The 22240-nt window shown below is 35.2% G+C and overlaps 1 pseudogene; it reads right to left on the reverse strand.

Moving 5' to 3' along the window:
• Positions 1-3242: 3242 nt before the first annotated feature.
• On the reverse strand, positions 3243-11962 carry LOC103441500 (probable sucrose-phosphate synthase 1; annotated as a pseudogene).
• Between the last annotated feature and the right edge of the window lie 10278 nt (positions 11963-22240).

A 22240-nucleotide genomic window follows, 5' to 3' on the forward strand; every position in this document is an offset into this window, starting at 1 on the left:
CAGTCCTTGCTCCTTCATACATATCCTTTATAGCTTGGATATATGCTACTCGTACTCCTTTCTTCTCTAAAATCCTCCAAAGAATGTCTCTTGGGACCTTATCATACGCTTTTTCCAAATCTATAAAGACCATGTGTAAATCCTTTACAAAATTCCAAAACCCAAATTTTTGTTCTTTCAATTTTGGCCAAGAGACCCAACAAAGATTAAACCCACCATGTCATATAAATGATCTCACTATACATTTGTAAGCGAAAATCAAGATTATAGCTAATTCTCTGTGATAAGACCAATGGAGTAGAAGCACACATTTTTATGTATTTCGGAAATTCTCCCACTGCACATAAATCTTGCTGGATAATTGCGGAATAAGCAGAATCACACTGCGATCGACCTGCTACTTACATCTCGCAAGATTTATCCCGCATTACAGAAAACCCGACACACACACACACACAAGGAATATGATCACTAGCTAGCTTTCTGAATATATACAAGTTGTCTAACTTACAGTAGGCACATGATCAAGTATAGTACTATTTTTGCTGGCATTTTGGAGATCGTCGTTGCAGTACGTGCCGGAGACCTGTCTGTGGTTTGGAACTGTGGAGTTGTGAGGACATGGGAAATAGTGGAGCTGGTGGTTCATGAAAGAGAAGAAAAGGATGAGAAAAAGAGAAGGGTATAGCAAACAATTGTTGGTGTAAGCAGAGCCAGCCATGGCCAAACAATCTGGCTGCTCACTCTGTCCAACTTTAAATAACGTTCTCTTTTGAAAGAAAATGAGAAAAGAAAAGGGAATACTAAGCTAAAAGCCTAAATCATTAGGTTTTGATAGGAAAACAATGGTGGAATGAGGAGGAGGGAAAGAAGAAGTGGAAGTTGAGTGAATTACCATGAGTCCCATCGGCAATGACTAAATTGATTTGGTTTCACGTGTATGATAACTAATATGATTTTCTTTTCTTTTTTTCTGTTCTTCATAATTTCCCTCTTTTGCTGCCAAATATTAATGGACCGGATGAAGAATTTTTTATATGTTTCTTTATACATTATAGGAGAAATTAGATTTTCATCCCTCTTTTTACTACTCCATTGATTAAAACCTTATTTCTTTTCAATTTTTGATCAAGATCCTTAGTATTAATAACATAATTAATTATTTCAATAATAAAATATTTTTACCTAAAAATATTCATTTAGTGTTAAAAATGTTACAATTAGTATATTTATATTTATGGCTAAATTTGTTATCATATTTTTTTATTTTTAGTTTGTACCCATTTTTAATTTGCAAACCTTTTTTAATTTGTACCAATTTTCTTTTCAGTTTTAATTTGTAGTTTTGTACCCATATATTAATTTCTTTTTGTGCCCTTATTTTTTAAAGTTTTATTTGTATTTGTGCCCATGTCTTTACCGTCACGTGACATTGTATAATTAATCAATGATAGAAAATTTACATATGGTATATTTATGTTTTATGGCTAAACTTTGTATCATATATTTATATTTTTAGTTTGTACCCACTTTTAATTTGCAACCTTTTTTTTTTAATTTGTAGTATTTTATTTTTAGTTTTAATTTGTACCCATGTATTAATTTCATTTTGCGCCCATATTTTTTAAAATTTCATTTGTACTCATAATTTTTTAATCTTTTATTTGTACCCTAATTTATTTATAATGTACACATTCTTCTTTATTAATGTACCACTTTGTTATATGTGAAATGTACCAATTTTTTTAACACTATGGATACACTCTTTTGCCATTTATTATATCTTATTGTTACATAGTTTTTATCCATTTATTCAATTAAAATGTTTGAATTTTTTTTATTGTAGCCGTTTCTAATAGTATTATAATGAGGGATTTTAAATTTATAGGATTATAAATCTCATAAAATATCAAACAATTAATGTCAAAACTATAAAAATATAAATATTAATAGTAATATAATGAAGTGTACAAAGTCAAAGGACTTTGATTAAACTTTGAATACTATTAAGGTTTTAGTCAAAGAATGTTAGAGACTATGGACCGCATTCAAAGTATTCATACATTATAATATGGGTCGGTATTGCGATTGATATGTTTCACTTTTAGTATTGTGATTGTAAAAATATACACATATTATAGTTTAAATTTAACAGTCTAGATGCATTAATTTTTATCTTTGTTGAGATTTTGAACGAGTATTATCCTTTTAGAATATTGTCAAAGAATGGAGTGAGAGAAAAATCCACGATATGTTCCCGTTTATCTGTAAACAGCCTAACCGCGTGGCCATATCTGCAACAAACTCGACAAGATCAATCGGGATTAGGGACGAAAAGGAAACCTATTTTGCTGGCCCAAGTCTAAAGGTGGTATTACCACTTAGTATTATGATCTAGTGATATTCTTTTTTACTTGTAACTGAGATATTTTAAGATCGATTTTCGCTAAAAACGAATTTGAATTACATTATTGCTAACCCATTGCGAAGTTTAGCCCACTCCCTCATCCGCTTAATGTAGATAAAAAATAAAAATAAAAAAATAAAAAAATAAAAAAAAGAGTGGCCGTGGCATTAAGGTAGTAAAGTAGCTAAACAAAATTATAAATTAGCCTATAAATAGAACCTGTACTAGAATAATCAAAAGGATTAATTGCTTTCCATACTAGGCACTGATAATTACAAAAATAATAATAGTAGGAAAACTAAATTAGCAAATCAAATGAAGTATCACCAATAAAAAATAAGTACGTTTATCAACGATTAAATAATAATACAATCATCAACTTCCATTTTATTTAGTTTACAAATTTAATCTCTCTAGCATTACTCTTAGAAAAACTAACATGCACTTACGATGCCACATCACCACTAGCCCGAGCCAATTACGCAATGACTAAATAAGAAAAAACCAATCACATGATGCTAAGCAAAAATTGATTTGGGTTACTTCCAAAGTGACAAATGTAACTAGATTAATAGCTCGACATTTACACCTCAGGATATCTAGCTTAAGCGGATTAATTAGAGTGAGTTGTTTGTTAAGATAGAGATTTTTCAGTGTAGCCAGAATACAGGTGGTACACCACATGTCATTCATTATATAAGTAAAGGAACACTTGAAAAATAAAACTTCCCTCCACTAATATAATGATGTGAAATATCATCCCGTATTCTGGTCACACTGAAAAATTTATCATTTGATGATGGTTAGATTGTTAAGCTTGCGTTCACACTATGACTTGAGAATATATCAACAGTTGTCTGTATAGCCAATTCATTAGAGAAAAATACAGACCGAAACTCCTCTCTCTACTTTCATCATTTCTCTGTAAGCAACCAAGAAGAAAATCCAACATCAACATTTATACATGCTTAACAAAACAAGAGAACACAACTTTCTCTCATGTTGAACAAAACCAGAAAACTGAATAAGTGGTTCGAATCGTAGCAAGGGATGGGTTGCGCTAAAAAGCGGCGTCCGAATTGCTAGTGGGAAAATGCAAACAGCGACACAAGTATAATAGATAAGAATTTTTGAGGGATGTCGTGTGATTTGCAGTTCAAATAGAAAGTTAAAGAGAATATGGAATCGAACAGGAATGCATGATTCGGGGTTTTCTACCGCTTAAGAATCCCTAGTTTCACCAATGACGCTCTTATGTCATTTTCGGAGCATCCTTCAGTTTGAGCCATATTGGGACTGTCGTTTGGAAAGACATGTTCTAAAGGATAGTTTCGGTTGGCATGAAGCTTACGAGCGCCAATGCCAACTCCCTTCAGTATCACAGTTTTGTGTAGCCCACCAAGCGAACCTTCATAATCCGTGTCACCACTTTCTCCCACGAAGACAACAGCAGTTGACAAGTTCAAGCCCCAACGGACATACAGGTACCTGGAGACTAAATGTTAGTGATATGAAAAAGGCGAAGACACTATAAACGCTATCTAATCCTTAAAGTGACGAGGCAGTACAACGGAGACAAATAGGATCTCATGCATATAAGTAATGAGTTTCACTCAGGTTTCTAATTAGGTAAATAAAATAACTTCTGCATTTATACCTGAGTGCTTGTGATCTAGAAGCCAACACAGGGATAACATTCAGCCTGGTGCCATTTAGGGAATATATAACATGGCAACGGAGAGCCTGAATTCTCATGAGTTTCCGGAGTTCCTTAACAGGGGGAAGCTGCCATGACATAAGATGTCAAAAACGCAAGAAATAAAGCAGTTCCTCTGAAGCAATGACCTCCAAAAGTAACAATGTAGTCGGTTGTAATTTGCAACACCACATACAAAAAAAAGCGTACAAGGGGATCCATAACACAAGACATACACAAGAGATATTACCAGTTCTGGATCTTTCACTTTATACGCATAGCAATGGTTAGTTGATGCTGATACATCTTCTGTAACAGTTTCCCTTCCTTTCTTTTCGTTGAAATTAGCGACCCAACGAACCAATGTCTTTCTCAAACCTTCTGCTCCCCAGTGGTATTCAATGTGTGAACAATAATCTATGTCCACCACAAAGGGAAGCCCAGAAGGACTATCCTCAGAGCTTGAAGATGGATAGTAGAGCTCACCACCACTGTTACAGATAAAAGCATCAAACTGTGAAGGACTCAAACCTCCTGAAATCAAAAGAGAATGGATCTCAGATATGCCCAACGCTGTTGATAATATAAATCCAATAGGTCCTGCATCTCTGTCCTTCCCCACTGCCTCAGTAACCTTCTCAATGATCTCAGTGAACTCTGAGGTTGTATCACAATCCACAGCAATTACACAAACATACTTCCTTTTCCTGAATGCCAGAAATTTACCAGCCTCAGAACTGTTGTCTGCTTTCTCTGTGGAACCAGGCTTTTGACAAACGCCTTTTGACAATGTCAAAACCGCATTCTGCTCCTTAGTCTTCCCTCCAGCAGCATGGTCTTCAGCCTCTAAAGCATTATCAAGAGCAGCACTCCCTTCAGTTTTGTCGCCATCCAGTGAGAGTTTCAAGTTCAAAGATATATCTTGAATATCCCTCAGAGAATCACTAGGTGAATCGGGTTTTGTCAAAGTCAGCATCATTTCTTTGCCATTGTGGCTGCCTTGGTTTGCAACTGGTTATGCGAGTTAGTATGTCTTACAATGCTCTGGCCATGAGAAAAGGTGAATGTTTTTCAGTCCATTCTGCCTGCATCTTGCCCAAAGTTGCTTGTCCGAAACAAGCTTCAGAAGGGCATCCACTATTGACCGCTGATCATGGGGATCAACTAGTAGACCATTGTCAAGAACCTGTCACAATTCAGTTGCCTTGGTAATTAGTATTAATAATAGTATCAATAATTTAACTCAAAACTGCTCCAAAAGAAAATTAGAAATCTTTCAATGGAATTCGAATGTTCTCCAGGATGGACATACCCGATGGATATCAACAGGACCCCCATTTTGTGTGGCAACGATAGGTAAGCCATGAGCTGCTGCCTATTCAACAAAGGATCTTCGGTTGGATTTTATATTAACTATCTGAAATGTATTCCTTTGATAATGTAGAGACATGTACCTCAATTAAAGTAAGACCAAATGGCTCGATGAATGCTGGATTGATGAAAACACCCTGCCAAGAAATCAACAATATTACTGTTAACTTGAGCCATATAACTTTCTTGGTATAACAACTGAATATCATGTAAATTATTGAAACTGGAAAGTTCTTATCCCATACCGTTTACGCCATACAACAAAAACTCATTATACTTTATAACCAAGATATTCAATATGCATTCCCCTCCCTATGATGCACTTAAAAGCTGCCTAGTTAAACAGAAGCTATGACCTATAGTTCTTTCACCATATTTACTCTTTATTCATAAACATTGATTTTGGGTTCATGCCTAAACTTATATCCTCAGAGAGACAAAGATTATAAATCTGAAGGCACAAATAACAAACCTCCAGTCTCCTAATTCTAAAACAAAGGTCGCCCTTTTCCTGTTACTTTGACATAAAATAACCTCAAATATCTTAAGCATGAGAGTTAAGTCTAGCTTTAACTCAAAGAAGTGATATCTACAAGCATGCCTAGCCAAATTTAGTATGACTCTGAACCTGACTATGCATAAAACATCCAGAAGCTGAGCAAAAATTATATACCTAAAAGCAAACTGCATGCACAATTGAGGTGGTTAATCTAGTTGCACTGCTGTAAAAGATAAAAGTACCTTTGTCTTTGCCGCCAGACGATAAATGTCAGGAACATCAGACTGCTTGTGATGTTTCGGATAAGCCACATGACCGTAAAGATCATATCTGTCAATCAGCTTAAGAATGGAAAGAAGCACAGATGCATTTGTGCTGGACATTTCATCAATGTCATCACGGTTTCCCATAATCAATGTCTGTAATGACAGAATGAGAAAGCATCTGAATAATACATATACAAAGCACAGTTTTTTATTCAAAACCTGAACAAAGGAAGCCTCATCTATCAGTCAGCACTCAGTAGACATATGAAATAAACGGTAAGAAGGTGCAGTTAAGGAATTTGAACATACAAGGTTAGCAAGCTCCCTCAGTGGGCGACACTCTCCAAATGCTTTGACCAAGGTCGTAATATTCTTTTTAGGGTCTGCCCTGGCAAGGGCAAGTATCATAGGCTTCCGTGGATTGGTAAAAAAACGCATGATCTGCCGATACAACATCATTAGTATTAACATTATAACCAAAATATATACTGCAAAAAACATGTATCACAATCGAATATTTGTTATGAACAACCATACGGAAAAGGAGCAACATAAATCTATCACGCTTAAAATCCAATTAAGGAGACATGAGAAGAAAGAAGAATTATAACCTCCGACCAAATTGGCGGGTCGGGAGAAATCGAATTATCATCATGTCTTTCTCCTTCACCATCCCCATCTCCATCCAGTGGAATAATATGATGAAATTCCATTCCTGGAGGTATTACCTAACCAAAACAAAAGAAACTGAATAACATTTCTATCACTTAATATTTATCCTTTTCAAAAAAGAAGGCCAAAATTTTGATAAAAATAATATGAAGAGAAAAATATTTGATACTTACAACCATGCGAGGCATAAACCTTCCGTGACAGCTTACACCCCTTTTGATTCTTGCTCTTAGTTTGCGTTCTAGTATTGGATCAAAGCCATCATACAAGCGCCATTGTGATTCTATCTCCTGTCTAGTGCTTGTGATAACAATCTCAGAGGCATCTAGGGTTAACTCCTCTGCTTCTATCCGTCTCATTATTTTGTATGTTGTATTTATTTCTTCCCTTGATTGACGTCCTTGTTTCAAAAGTTGTTCAAGCTTATCTCGTCCAAGTGAGTGACCAGTAAATACCATTGGGACATTCAAGGCACCAGATAAAAGAGCAGCAGAATCACCAGCATCTGCATAATGTCCATGAATTGCAACGGGCCAAACTGGTTGCCCACCTCCAATTTGCTCTCCCAGAGCTTTGGACATCTGTATAATGTGGGTAAGTGCACCGTCAACAAACTCAGGTATGTGGGGCCAAAGAAGTTCTTTTGGGGCATATTTATCTCTTGGGCCAAATGGTATACGGACTATATAAGCTCCACTACTCTCCCCAAGCTCCTCCTTCGAATTCTCAGTGTTTAATGGATTCAGCATTTCAGTTGGTTCCCCATAACTCCAATCCACATCTGGAGCTGCCACTTGTCTTGTAAGCAAATCAACCCGATAAACTCCAGGCATTGAACCTAAGGCCCTGGTAAGTTCTACTACATACTTGACCTGAAAATGATGAAAGCATTTATACTCCAAAGCAAGTAATATGGAAGCTTTTAATTCCAGTTTATAAATGTTTTCAATAATCATCAACTGAGTGCACAACCACGTCAAGATAAATATTGTAATTAACAATTTCTATTCCCAAAAGTTACCTGGCCACCAGTATCAGAATCACGACCAAGCTCCATATTCTCTCCACGGATCAGGCCATGAAGGCTGCATGAAGAATTATAGATAATGAAATCAAAGTCTAAAAGTTTAAATGCATAAAAAAGTTTGGCTCATGCCTTATTAACACCATGTAGAATTTCTTTTCTTTTTGTTGACTAGCCCAGTTCTCCATCGCATCAGTGGAATTGATTCTTTTCATTCTTCCTCCTCTAGTGCTATCACCACCATGAGCTGAAATGTCACCCACCGTGTCTCCTTTCTCTCCCTCAGACAAGTCTTCGGACATATCCTCAGTCGCCTCTCTCCTGCCTCGTTCCCTTTCAAGACGACGTCTAGCCACACGCTGAGCTTCTTCTCCCTCAATCTGATCAATTAGCAAAGCAAACGGCAAATTTTAAAGCCAAAAACTTAAAAGCGGCCCCCTTCTCAAAGTAAATAATAAAATAAATTCACTTCCTGTCAGTAATCACTTGTGCTTTTTCACAAGCACAAGTCTTCCCCTTGATAAATTGAACAATAATTAGCAACATGAAATTATTTCCACTCCTTTTTTCTTTTCTAACATGAATTAAAGGAGGCTAACCGGTGATTGCCCTTGCAGTCAGGGCCATCCTCTGCAACCTAGCGTGTCTTGGGTCCAAACTAAGGATGGGCAATGTTACGCGGGAGGGTAACCGCCGTTAATTTACCCATAACCGTTTATGCTCATACCCGCATAATCGTTTACCCGTTGGCTAATTGCCTAAACGGTTATACCCATACCCATAACCGTTTATAAACGGTTAACCATACCCATAACCGCATACCCATTTAACCGTAACCGTTTAATACCCGTTTACCCATTTATCCTTTTTAACCCGTTTATTTTTTTTTTTACCATTACCCTTTTTTCACCCGTCTATATGTTTTTTAACAACTTGAAAATTAAAAAAAAAATTGTCATAATTTTTTTTTGGGTAAATTACATAGTAGCCCCTCAGGTTTGAGGTCTATTACAAACTCATACAACATCTTTAAAACATTTCACTTTCATACCTCAAGTACTATTTTATTTCAAAATAATACCTCCGTTACATTTTCCATCCATTGATCCGTTAAGTGCTGACATGGCTGCCAAATGTGTGCCACGTGGCTGCCAAATGTATGCCACGTGGCAAAAAAAAATTAAATTTTTTTTTTTTAAAATCTGAATCTTCTTAAAAAAAAAACAAAAGCAAAAGCAAAAGCTGAACCCCTTTTCCCCTCCCCTTCCCTGCAACCCATATAATTTCTTCACCAGATTCTCTAAATTCTTGAACTGTGCGGAGTAATTGCTGCCCCCATCCTCTCTAACATAATCACCAACACTGTAATTTGTTTCGATAAACGGCAATCCTCCCTCTCCCACATTCTCTTCACTTCCACTTCCATTTCCATATCTCTCCCCAGAAACCCAATCCTCCCTCTTCACATCTCAACTCAGAATCCAAACTGTCTCAGGACTTCGATTGAAGTTGCAGTGCTTATATACAAAAACCCTAAGCTCACCCAACTAAAGGTAATTGCTCTCTTCAAATCCCTAATTTTGAGCCCCTTTCTCTCTCGGACTTGAAGCTCCGGGAAACTGTCTACGAGATCTTAGTCGGAGTCTGCCGGATCTCCGAGCCCAAACCTCTCACCTACATCCCACAGTCCGAGAAGACCGACCAGAGTGCTCTAACTTTGCTTCTGTCGTCGGTGGCGAGCCGGGTCAAAAAGGCGCTGGGTTTGAAGTTGTCGTTTGGCAGGAGACTCGGTGGCGGTGACACAGTGAGCCAGGGGAGGAGTTAGCGGACCAGGATGATTTGGGAGGTCGTGAGAGTTCAGATGAAGGTTTTGGAGCAGACTGATACAAGGGTCCAGAGAGCACTTTTGAGGGTTGCTGTTGGTGAATTTTGATTTGAAAGACTTTTTTTTTTTTTATTATTGGGATGCTAGGTTGTGTTTGGTTGCTGAGAAAATGATAGAGGGTGAGGGGAAAATTTTGGATATTTTAGTTTTTTGGTTTTTTAGTTTTGCTGGGTTTTTGAGGATTTGAAATTGAATGGGTAGGCTTTGCATATTCTTTCGAAAGACAACATGGTGTGTTTGGTTAGAGGGAATTGAGAGAAAATGGGTAGGAAATGTTTAGATTTCTTTGTGTTCTGTTGAGTGTGGGAAAATTTGGAACTTTTCCAGTTTTTGGCTTTTGGGATGGAGATTGACGAATCTGGAGCAAGATGGAGATTGAAGGTTACGGGGGAGGCTCGGGTGATGAGGGATGGGAGAAGGGGGTGGGTGTTGGGGGGGATGGGCTTTGGTGGGGGGATGGGCTTTGGTGGGGGGGAAGGGGTGGGGAAGACAAAGGGGACTTTTGGGTTTTTTATTTTTTTTATAAATTTTATATTTTTCTTTAATTAATTATTCTAATATTTTAATTTTTTATTAAGTGTTTAACTACGTGGCATAAATGTGTCAGCCACATCAGCACAAATGGCGACCTCATATTTGCCACGTCATCACTTAACGGTTAACTTAACAGAATTTTTAACGGTTGTATGAAATTGAAATAAAATAGTACTTGAGGTATGAAAGTGAAATGTTTTAAAAATGTTGTATGAGATTGTAATAGACCTCAAACCTGAGGGACTACTATGTAATTTACCCTTTTTTTTTTACAATTAAACACCGGTATAGGTACTACATTCATCATACATTTCCATATTTTAATTTTTTAAGTCCTTATACCATTCCAATAATTGAAATAATAGTTTACGGACGATATTTTTAATTGTTACCAATGAAGGTAAATATAATATTTGCTAAGTATTATTGGGTTACAAAAATTGTTTAGAAGACATTTATGTCAAAGCATTTCTGTCAATTTCACGGTTACCCGCAAGAAATTTAAATTAATTTGGCCAATTGCTTGATGATGAGAATCATTATTCCTGTAGTAGTGTTATTGAGAGAATGACCGATGAATTCCTTGCTAATTTATTAGGTGCTAAGTATTATTGGATTGAGAACATGGTTTGTGTTAGTTTTACATATATAAAATAAATGGGTAAACGGTTACCCGTTTATAACTGTGGTTAATACCCATAACCGCCCATTTAAATTTCGCGGGTAAACGGTTATACCCATAACCGTTTATTTATCTAAACGGTTACCCATAACCGTAACCGTTTAATTTAAATGAACAGATAACCGCGGTTACCCATAACCAATGGATATTTGCCCATCTCTAGTCCAAACCCTCCCCACTCCCCAAGTGTAAATAAAAGTAATATCGCTTGTATTAAAAAAATAAATGAATCAAAGGAGAATTAAGAAACAAAAACAAAGGGATGAGTGTCTAAATCTCCTCGTACCATAAGGCAAAATCTTAACTGTGAACAACATTGATTCAATGTAATCAGTAAAATCCGGCATTGTATGATACAATTTTCGTTCTGTTTTAACTTTTTTTTTTAACTTTTTATTAAGGTTTCATTTTTATTTTCATTTGCTCAGCTACAAATAAAAAAACACACGCTCAATTGACGCATTTAGTAGCTGAATACAATGAAATCATCAACAGAAAAGACAAATTGTTTAAAAAAAAAACATATATATTTAAGAACCTGCTTCTTTTTGCGAGCCAAATTCCAAATTCGCCAGCACATGTTCTCCAACCTGGTGTTTCTCTCCTCCGGACTCCTCGCCGTCGCCGCAGCCTGAAATCAAAGCCACCGAATTAGCAAAAACAAATCAATAAAATTACGAAATGTCGAAAATCCAAATCGATTCAAAAATGGAAATGGCGTTGTTAATAGGAATCGTACCCGAACCCAGGAGCGGTGGAGATCGGTCTCATCGTAGCGAGTGATGACCTCTTCGACGAAGTAACGAGTCGGACTGAAACGGCCACGTTCGCGGAGGAGGAGCGACGATTTGGCGTCGTCGAGGCCCGGACCGACGTCGAGGATCGCCTCCAAGTAACTGTTCACCCAGTCGTTTCCCGCCATTGCAACGGTCTTGGTCGGCTACACGGAGCATGAAACAGAGTGCTCTGCTCCCAGCTATCTATATATATATATGGAGATCTTAGAGAGAGAAAGTTAGAGAGAGAGAGAGAGAGAGAGAGAGAGTGAGACGGTTATGGTGATTTGCTGACAATGACGGAGTAGAGAGTGAGAGGGACGAGAGAGGAGAGAGAGAGGAGAAATTTTCCGCGAGTTTGGGATTTCTCTGGACAGAAAGAGAAAAGGTTTTTATTTATAAATTTTTTGAAAATCTGTAAGTGAATTTACTTATATGTCCTTGTCTCAAATTAAGGGTTGCTTGATGTACACTCATCTTTCTGCTACAAAGTAAACAATCCACATGGCGCAACTACACAAGTTTCTAGGCCTCTCCTTGCGTTGTATGTGAATCAGACAATCTCCCAATTTTGAACATAAAACTTAAATTTTAACCGCTTATGTGGCACCTTAACATCTTTTAAAGTTTTATTCTTCAATCGATATGTCAAATTAAATTATTATTTTATTATTTTATAAAATAAATTATTAAACTAATTAAAATTTAATAAGGGACATTTAAAGTTTAATCAGTAAGGTGTTCACCTTCCTTGATTGAAAAGAAGAAGAAAAATAGGATAATTGCATCGGTCAACTCAACATTAATTATAATAAATGATTAAACTAATTAAAAATTAATAAAATATATTTAATAATTAATAAAAAAACATTTGAAGCTGCAATCAAATTTGACAGCAACCTCTTTTGCTACCAATATATGTCATCACCACATAGGATTTGACACTTTGGTTGGAGAATATTAGTGTGGTCTTTTTTTTACTATTATAACTTATTTGTATATTTTGGCATCTCCTTTGGAGATGCTCTTAGAGAGAATTGTCTTTATACCCTATTTTGGTTGACAAAGAAGATTTTATTAATGGAGTTGTAGATAAGGTTAAATTTTGGTTTACTAGCATATTCTCATTTAATGTTTGAGTTTTTTTTTTTTAACAGACCATAGTATTTACACTAAGAGGGAGATGGTGAGTTTAGTATTTTAGTGAATTTGATGGTATGAGAATAAAGTTTAAGTAATTACGAGTTTGTAGTACTTTACGATATATTTTTCACATGCCATATGAATTTATAGTAAATTTTAAACGAACTAAAGGTGTCAAACATGTGATTTAAAAAAGTACTGGTTGAGTAGTACACCATACCTTTATTAATTAAAATGCTAGGGGGCACAATTTGATTGAACAATAATTAAAAAAGAACAAGAAAAATTGGGAGTTGGTCGCGTGGGAAATGAATAAAGAACGTCTTTCTTCTTCATTGGAACCAAGGTCCAAGAGCATAGCCATGATGATCATCCTCTTCATCTGAAATTAGATCTTTTTTTTGGTTCAAAGCTTTTATTGTACAATATCCACAAAGTCATGGTCGTCTTCTCTCTTTCACCACTTGCCCAGATTGTTAAGTGGTACTCAAAGGTCCTCACAGGTAGGGGCGAACCGACTTAGGGGCAAGGGGGGGTTAAGTAACCCTCCAAACTCCAGTGAATCTCCATGGATGACTTGGGTGTTGCCCCTTTGAAAGTTGGAGTTGCCCTTCATATATGCCCTTCAACTGCTTGATAAAATACGTTAGAGAGGTGTTGTCCCTTTATAGTCTAGCTCTAATATTATTTACCTCTAGCTTATTTGTTGATTGTGATTACAATTGTAGGAAGAAAAAAATAAGAACCATGTAAAAAATATCCAAAAATGCAAAGTAAATGAAATGGTGATCTTAGAGAATAACAAAGCATCATCATCCTTGGACAAACATATTCATGAGATGCAATGATATCAAACATTGTTAGTGTGTTTCTTTGTTAAGCATTCATATGGGAGCAGCTTGGAACATATTAATTACCCACACAAATGAGGCATTAACAGGTGTGCAGTATGTCTTTACAAATGACTTCAGGACTACTAAAACTCGATGAAATAGTGATATGCATGTTATTTATGTTTAAAAAAATTTACGCGATATGCGTGCTATTCTTACTGACCCTCCTGATATTATTTTTTGGCTTCGCCACTACTCATAAGCTCTTTTTTCAGACTTCCAGGTGATCATGGGACCAACTGGGTCCATATGGTACCGTTTGGTACGTGGGACGGGACGGGACGGAACGGAACGAGCCGTTCCGTCCCACGTTTGGTGCGCCTAAAAACTGTGAAACGGGTTGTCCCATGGGACGAAATTTGGCTGATTTTTCGTTCCACCTCTTCCCCCTGGAACGACCCGTTCCACATCCGTGGAACACAAATTTATAACATTTTATGACAAAACTTCTCCTTATCTTTTTCAATATTTACATCATCCGTTCCGTCCCGTCCCGTCTCGTCCCGTCCCGTCCCGTCCCGTCTCGTCCCGTCCCGTCCCGTTCCGTTCCGTCCCGTTCCGTTCCGTTCCGTCCCGTCTGCGTACCAAACGGTACCTATATGAATCCACCTTTGCTTGTGCCTTCAATTAGTTTACATATTGTTTTGTATTGAGACAACTTTATCTAGAAGTGTATTTTTTAATACAACAATATAATTTGGTTTGGACTCCCTTTCAACGAAAATTAAAATTATGAACTCTCAATCATAAATAAAGGTATCACTAAAATATAATACTAAGTCTTATATACTTTGGAACCCACTTCAACATCAGGACGGTGCATATAAAATATGTAACCAAAAACAAGAATAAATTATGTGACTAATTTCGTTTTTTTTTTTCCATTACAAATAGGGTGAATTGCCAATTTAATCTCTGAATTATCACTTGATTGAAAATTAGGTCACTAAACTATTTTTTTCTTCTTCAGAAAAATCAGTCCTTGAATTATAAAAATCTGCCAATTACATTCCTATCACTAGTACATAACAGCATATTTACCACATCAATTCCATCACGGGCTTCAACAGCTTGTGGTAGAACTATTTAATTACCACGGTTAAATGTAGCTCGTGGTAGATAATATTAATTCACTATGGTCAGATTTTGGCCCATTGTTAAAAGTGAATAATCTACAACGATTTTTAATTCCGTGATGGAATATCAAAACAACCACACCGCCTTTTGAAAATTCACCACGCCATCGGCCCGTGGTGGATTTTTTTTGTGTTTTTTTTTAATATTTTGGAGGATATTAAAATTTAAAATCCCAATTATTTTCCCCCTTGCGTGATATCCATTAATGTAAATATTTTAAATTGAAGATCGAGTTCATTCATTGTATTCATATCGGGTCAAGAAGTGTAGCTGTAAAAAATCATCAAAATCGAAATTAAAATAACCGTTAAATCGGGATTTTTTGTTGATAATCGTCGAAAGGTTTTGTCCCGTTACTTGATCTCTAAATGTTTGTTTTTTGCGATTTTTAGCATATGTGATCTCGAAGTATATACAAACAAGTTTGACGGTTGGATCGTTGAAATTAGTTTCGTATAATGCGTATCACATCAAAAAGATAGATTCACTAACACTTAAGAGTTTATTCATACTTTCATCATGTATAACATAAGATAATGTGGTATCCATTAATGTAAATATTTTAAATTGAAGATCGAGTTCATTCATTGTATTCATATAGGGTCAATGAGTGTAACTGTAAAAAATCATCAAAATCGGAGTTAAAATAAATGTTAAATCGTGATTTTTCGTTGGTAACCGTAAAAACGTTTTGTCCCGTTACTCGATCTCTGAATGTTTATTTTTTGCAATTTTTTGCGTATTCGATCTCGAAGTATATACAAACATGTTTGACGGTTAGATCGTTGAAACTAGTTTCGTAGAATGCGTATCCCATCAAAACAATAGATTCACTAACACTTAAGAGTTTATTCATACTTTCATCAAGTATAACATAAGATTTTGTGGTATCCATTAGTGTAAATATTTTAAATTGAAGATCGAATTCATTCAGTGTATTCATATAAGGTCAAGAAGTGTAGCTGTAAAAAATCATCAAAATCGGAGTTAAAATAACCGTTAAATCGTGATTTTTTGTTGATAACCGTCGAAAGGTTTTGTCCCGTTACTTGATCTCTAAATACTTGTTTTTTACGATTTTTAGCATATGCGATCTCGAAGTATATACAAACAAGTTTGACGGTTGGATCGTTGAAATTAGTTTCGTAGAATGCGTATCCCATCAAAATGATAGATTCGCTAACACTTAAGAGTTTATTCATACAGTCATTAAGTATAACATAAGATTTTGTGATATCCATTAATGTAAATATTTTAAATTGAAGATCGAGTTCATTCATTGTATTCATATAGGGTCAAGAAGTGTAGTTATAAAAACTCATCAAAATCAGAGTTAAAATAACCGTTAAATCGTGATTTTTTGTTGACAACCGTCGAAAATTTTTGTCCCGTTACTTGATCTCTAAATGTATGTTTTTTGCGATTTTTAGCATATGTTATCTCGAAGTATATACAAACAAGTTTAACGGTTGGATCGTTGAAATTAGTTTCGTAGAATGCGTATCCCATCAAAACGATAGATTTACTAACATTTAAGAGTTTATTCATACTTTCATTAACTATAACATAAGATTTTGTGATATCCATTAATATAAATATTTTAACTTGAAAATCGAGTTCATTCGTTGTATTCATATGGGGTCAAGGAGTGTAGCTGTAAAAAATCATCAAAATCGGAGTTAAAATAACCGTTAAATAGTGATTTTTTGTTGATAACCGTCGAAAGGTTTTGTCCCATTACTTGATCTCTAAATGTTTGTTTTTTACGATTTTTAGCATATGCGATCTCGAAGTATATACAAACAAGTTTGACGGTTGGATCATTGAAATTAGTTTCGTAGAATGCGTATCCCATCAAAATGATAGATTCGCTAACAGTTAAGAGTTTATTCATACTTTCATTAAGTATAACATAAGATTATGTAGTATCCATTAATATAAATATTTTAAATTGAAGATCGAGTTCATTTATTGTATTCATATAGGGTCAATGAGTGTAGCTGTAAAAAAATTATCAAAATCGGAGTTAAAATAACCGTTAAATCGTGATTTTTCGTTGATAACCGTCGAAATTTTTTTTTTCCGTTACTCGATCTCTAAATGTTTGTTTTTTGCAATTTTTGGCGTATGCGATCTCGGAGTATATACAAACATGTTTGACGGTTGGATCGTTGAAACTAGTTTCGTAGAATGTGTATCCCATCAAAACAATAGATTCACTAACACTTAAGAGTTTATTCATACTTTCATTAAGTATAACATAATATTTTGTGGTATCTATTAGTATAAATGTTTTAAATTGAAGATCGAATTTATTCAGTGTATTCATATAGGGTCAAGAAGTGTAGTTGTAAAAAATCATCAAAATCGGATTTACAATAACCGTTAAATCGTGATTTTTTGTTGATAACCGTCAAAAGGTTTTGTCTTGTTACTTTATCTCTAAATGTTTGTTTTTTGCGATTTTTAACATATGCGATCTCGAAGTATATACAAACAAGTTTGACAGTTGGATCGTTGAAATTAGTTTCGTAAAATGCGTATCCCATCAAAATGATAGATTCGCTAACAGTTAAGAGTTTATTCATACTTTCATTAAGTATAACATAAGATTATGTGGTATCCATTAATGTAAATATTTTAAATTGAAGATCAAGTTCATTCATTGTATTCATATAGGGTCAATGAGTGTAGCTGTAAAAAATCATCAAAATCGGAGTTAAAATAACCGTTAAATCGTGATTTTTCGTTGATAACCATCAAAAAGTTTTGTCCCGTTACTCGATCTCTGAATGTTTGTTTTTTTCAATTTTTGGCATATGTGATCTCAAAGTATATACAAACATGTTTGACGGTTGGATCGTTGAAACTAGTTTCGTAGAATGCGTATCCCATCAAAACAATAGATTCACTAACACTTAAGAGTTTATTCATACTTTCATTAAGTATAACATAAGACTTTGTGGTATCCATTAGTGTAAATGTTTTAAATTGAAGATCGAATTCATTCAGTGTATTCATATAGGGTCAAGAAGTGTAGCTGTAAAAAATCATCAAAATTGGAGTTAAAATAACCGTTAAATCGTGATTTTTTGTTGATAACCGTCGAAATGTTTTGTCCCGTTACTTAATCTCTAAATGCTTGTTTTTTATGATTTTTAGCATATGCGATCTCGAAGTATATACAAACAAGTTTAACGGTTGGATCGTTGAAATTAGTTTTGTAGAATGCGTATCCCATCAAAATGATAGATTCGCTAACACTTAAGAGTTTATTCATACTGTCATTAAGTATAACATAAAATTTTGTGATATCCATTAATGTAAATATTTTAAATTGAAGATTGAGTTCATTCATTGTATTCATATAGGGTCAAGAAGTGTAGCTATAAAAAATCATCAAAATCAGAGTTAAAATAACCGTTAAATCGTGATTTTTTGTTGATAACCGTTGAAATTTTTTGTCCCGTTACTTGATCTCTAAATGTATGTTTTTTGCGATTTTTAGCATATGTTATCTTGAAGTATATACAAACAAGTTTAACGGTTGGATCGTTGAAATTAGTTTCGTAGAATGCGTATCCCATCAAAACGATAGATTTACTAACATTTAAGAGTTTATTCATATGGGATCAAGGAGTGTAGCTGTAAAAAATCATCAAAATCAGAGTTAAAATAACCGTTAAATTGTGATTTTTTGTTGATAACCGTCGAAAGGTTTTGTCCCATTACTTGATCTCTAAATGTTTGTTTTTTGCGATTTTTAGCATATGCGATCTCGAAGTATATACAAACAAGTTTGACGGTTGGATCATTGAAATTAGTTTCGTAGAATGCGTATCCCATCAAAATGATAGATTCGCTAACAGTTAAGAGTTTATTCATACTTTCATTAAGTATAACATAAGATTATGTGGTATCCATTAATGTAAATATTTTAAATTGAAGATCGAGTTCATTTATTGTATTCATATAGGGTCAATGAGTGTAGCTGTAAAAAATTATCAAAATCGGAGTTAAAATAACCGTTAAATTGTGATTTTTCGTTAATAACCGTCGAAAAGTTTTTTTTCCGTTACTCGATCTCTAAATGTTTTTTTTTTGCAATTTTTGGCGTATGCGATCTCAGAGTATATACAAACATGTTTGACGGTTGGATCATTGAAACTAGTTTCGTAGAATGCGTATCCCATCAAAACAATAGATTCACTAACACTTAAGAGTTTATTCATACTTTCATTAAGTATAACATAAGATTTTGTGGTATCCATTAGTATAAATGTTTTAAATTGAAGATCGAATTTATTCAGTGTATTCATATAGGGTCAAGAAGTGTAGCTGTAAAAAATCATCAAAATCGGAGTTAAAATAACCTTTAAATCGTGATTTTTTGTTGATAACCGTCAAAAGGTTTTGTCTTGTTACTTTATCTCTAAATGTTTGTGTGAACACGGAAAATTCCTGAAACGAAAGAGACAAGAACAACGTGCACAAACAAATATTTGTATCTGATGATTTTGGGTTACAATCTCTCTTTATTTTGATCCTCTGATTCGATCTCCGTAAGGTGTGTATTTGTGGATGTGTGATTGATCCAAGGGCCGTTGAGGCTTGATCTTGGATGAACTGTTGGAAGTTTCTTCAAGGGGCCGTGGGCTTGATCTTTGAAGGTGGATTTGAGCGGATCTTCAAGGGCTTTTGGGCTTGATCTTGAAGAAACAGTGATGAACAGATCTTCAAGGGCTTTTGGGCTTAATCTTGAAGAACGGTTGGATGTGTGTGGATTTGTCGACGTTTGTTGATCCAAAGGGCCGTTGGGGCTTGATCTTGGAAGAACGATGAACGAAGAACGAAGAACACTTTCTTCAAGGGCCGTCGGGGCTTGATCTTGAATTGGTGGATGATTGTTGATCCAAAGGGCCGTTGGGGCTTGATCTTAGGATGAACGATGAACGAAGAACGCTTTCTTGATTCTTCGGGAACCTGGATGCTTGAGAGCTTCGGAGTTTCAGAGTTTCAGAGCTTCAAGAGTTTTGCCTAATGATTTTTTTGGTCCCTCAAATGAATGAAATGGGCTTGTATTTATAGAATTTTCCAAGGCCTAATTTTGAATATAATATCCCAGATGAAATAAGTCGTTTCTGCTAGGTGTTGACACGTGTCCTATTTGATGACTTTTCCAACTCATTTCAATTTTCGTTTAGTCACACGCTACGTGTAAAATTTATGTAATACATGAGCGTTGACACTTTGATTTATCGGTCAACATTTATTTACCGAAATTTCGATGTCTACAAATGCCCCCACTTCAAGGCACGTCGTATACATGTGCTTGTCACGTGTAGGAGATGCGTTTTGAAGTCCCTTACTGTAGATGTCGATCCAAGGGCCGTCGAGGCTTGATCTTGAATTGGGCTGGAGATTTCTTCAAGGGCCGTTGAGGCTTGATCTTGAACTTTGTTTGAAATTTCTTCAAGGGCCGTCGAGGCTTGTTCTTGTCTCTTTCGTTTCAGGAATTTTCCGTGTTCACAGTTTGTTTTTTTACGATTTTTAACATATGCGATCTCGAAGTATATACAAACAAGTTTGACAGTTGGATCGTTGAAATTAGTTTCGTAAAATGCGTATCCCATCAAAATGATAGATTCGCTAACAGTTAAGAGTTTATTCATACTTTCATTAAGTATAACATAAGATTATGTGGTATCCATTAATGTAAATATTTTAAATTGAAGATCGAGTTCATTCATTGTATTCATATAGGGTCAATGAGTGTAGCTGTAAAAAATCATCAAAATCGGAGTTAAAATAACCGTTAAATCGTGATTTTTCGTTGATAACCGTCAAAAAGTTTTGTCGCGTTACTCGATCTCTGAATGTTTGTCTTTTGCAATATTTGGCATATGCGATCTCGAAGTATATACAAACATGTTTGACGGTTAGATCGTTGAAACTAGTTTCGTAGAATGCGTATCCCATCAAAACAATAGATTCACTAACACTTAAGAGTTTATTCATACTTTCATTAAGTATAACATAAGACTTTGTGGTATCCATTAGTGTAAATGTTTTAAATTGAAGATCGAATTCATTCAGTGTATTCATATAAGGTCAAGAAGTGTAGCTGTAAAAAATCATCAAAATCGGAGTTAAAATAACCGTTAAATCGTGATTTTTTGTTGATAACCGTCGAAATGTTTTGTCCCGTTAAATAGAGTCAGTCTTTGGATAGCTGCTTGTACAAGAAAAAATGGTCAACCGGTAAATGAGATAGTGTCAAAGAAAATGGTACGAAGCTTCAGTTTGAAATTATCCTTGTGTTATTTTTTGTTCATTTTTCTTTTAATCTTGTAAATGATTTTTAAATGTATAGGATGACATTAAGTTGGCTAATGAAATGCCAACAACACACAATGGTTCTATAAAAGATGATGCCTTATGACAAGCACTTGGACCTGAACATCGAGGTCGACTCCGTGGAGGTGGTTATGGGGTTACACCTTCTAGATATGATGCATAAACATATGCCAGCATGAGTAATCGAGAGCTTAGAGACCGACTACAAAAGGTCGAAGGAAAATTGCGGGAAGTGTTTGATCTTGTGTTGGCTAAACAACAAAATGAGGTAATTATATATGCAACTTTGTATATATTTATAAAAATGATAAAAGATTTACGGCATGATCAATTTGTATATAGTTAGAGCTTACTTGAGGGAAGCCAATGGTTCCACCGTAAATACCCATCAACACTGGATGAATATTTGTCAGCAATACTTGATACATCCAACTTTACCCTAGCAACCACATCTTTTATCGGAAAGGGAGATATTTGTTACAAAAGACTCATTGGATTGGTTTTTTAGTGAGTACAAATAAAACAACAACAGTCTAAAAAATATATTCTAACTTCTAATCATATCGCTGCAGGGAAATGGTAAAGAAACTAATACCAATGATGCAATTCAAGTCTCCACAAATAGGCCTCAGGTAAAAATGTGTCATTAGTAAATATTGGTATTTTGTTGAATCTGAAATTGATCAACTTCTATTTCTTACGTATTCACTAGTCGTAGGGACGCTGTATAGATCTCCAAAGAACTAAGAATGGTGTAAAATAGGTTCCCAATTCCAGTTACCAGGTTTCCAGATCATCTCCCTAGGTATGAAACTGATTTTGTTTAACTTGTCTCGATGTCTTCATCATTAGATAGAAAGAAAATAGTGAACATGTTCACTTTCAGGCTTAGTTAGTC

Source organism: Malus domestica, chromosome 08, assembly GCF_042453785.1.
Source record: "Malus domestica chromosome 08, GDT2T_hap1".
Lineage (NCBI taxonomy): Eukaryota > Viridiplantae > Streptophyta > Magnoliopsida > Rosales > Rosaceae > Malus > Malus domestica.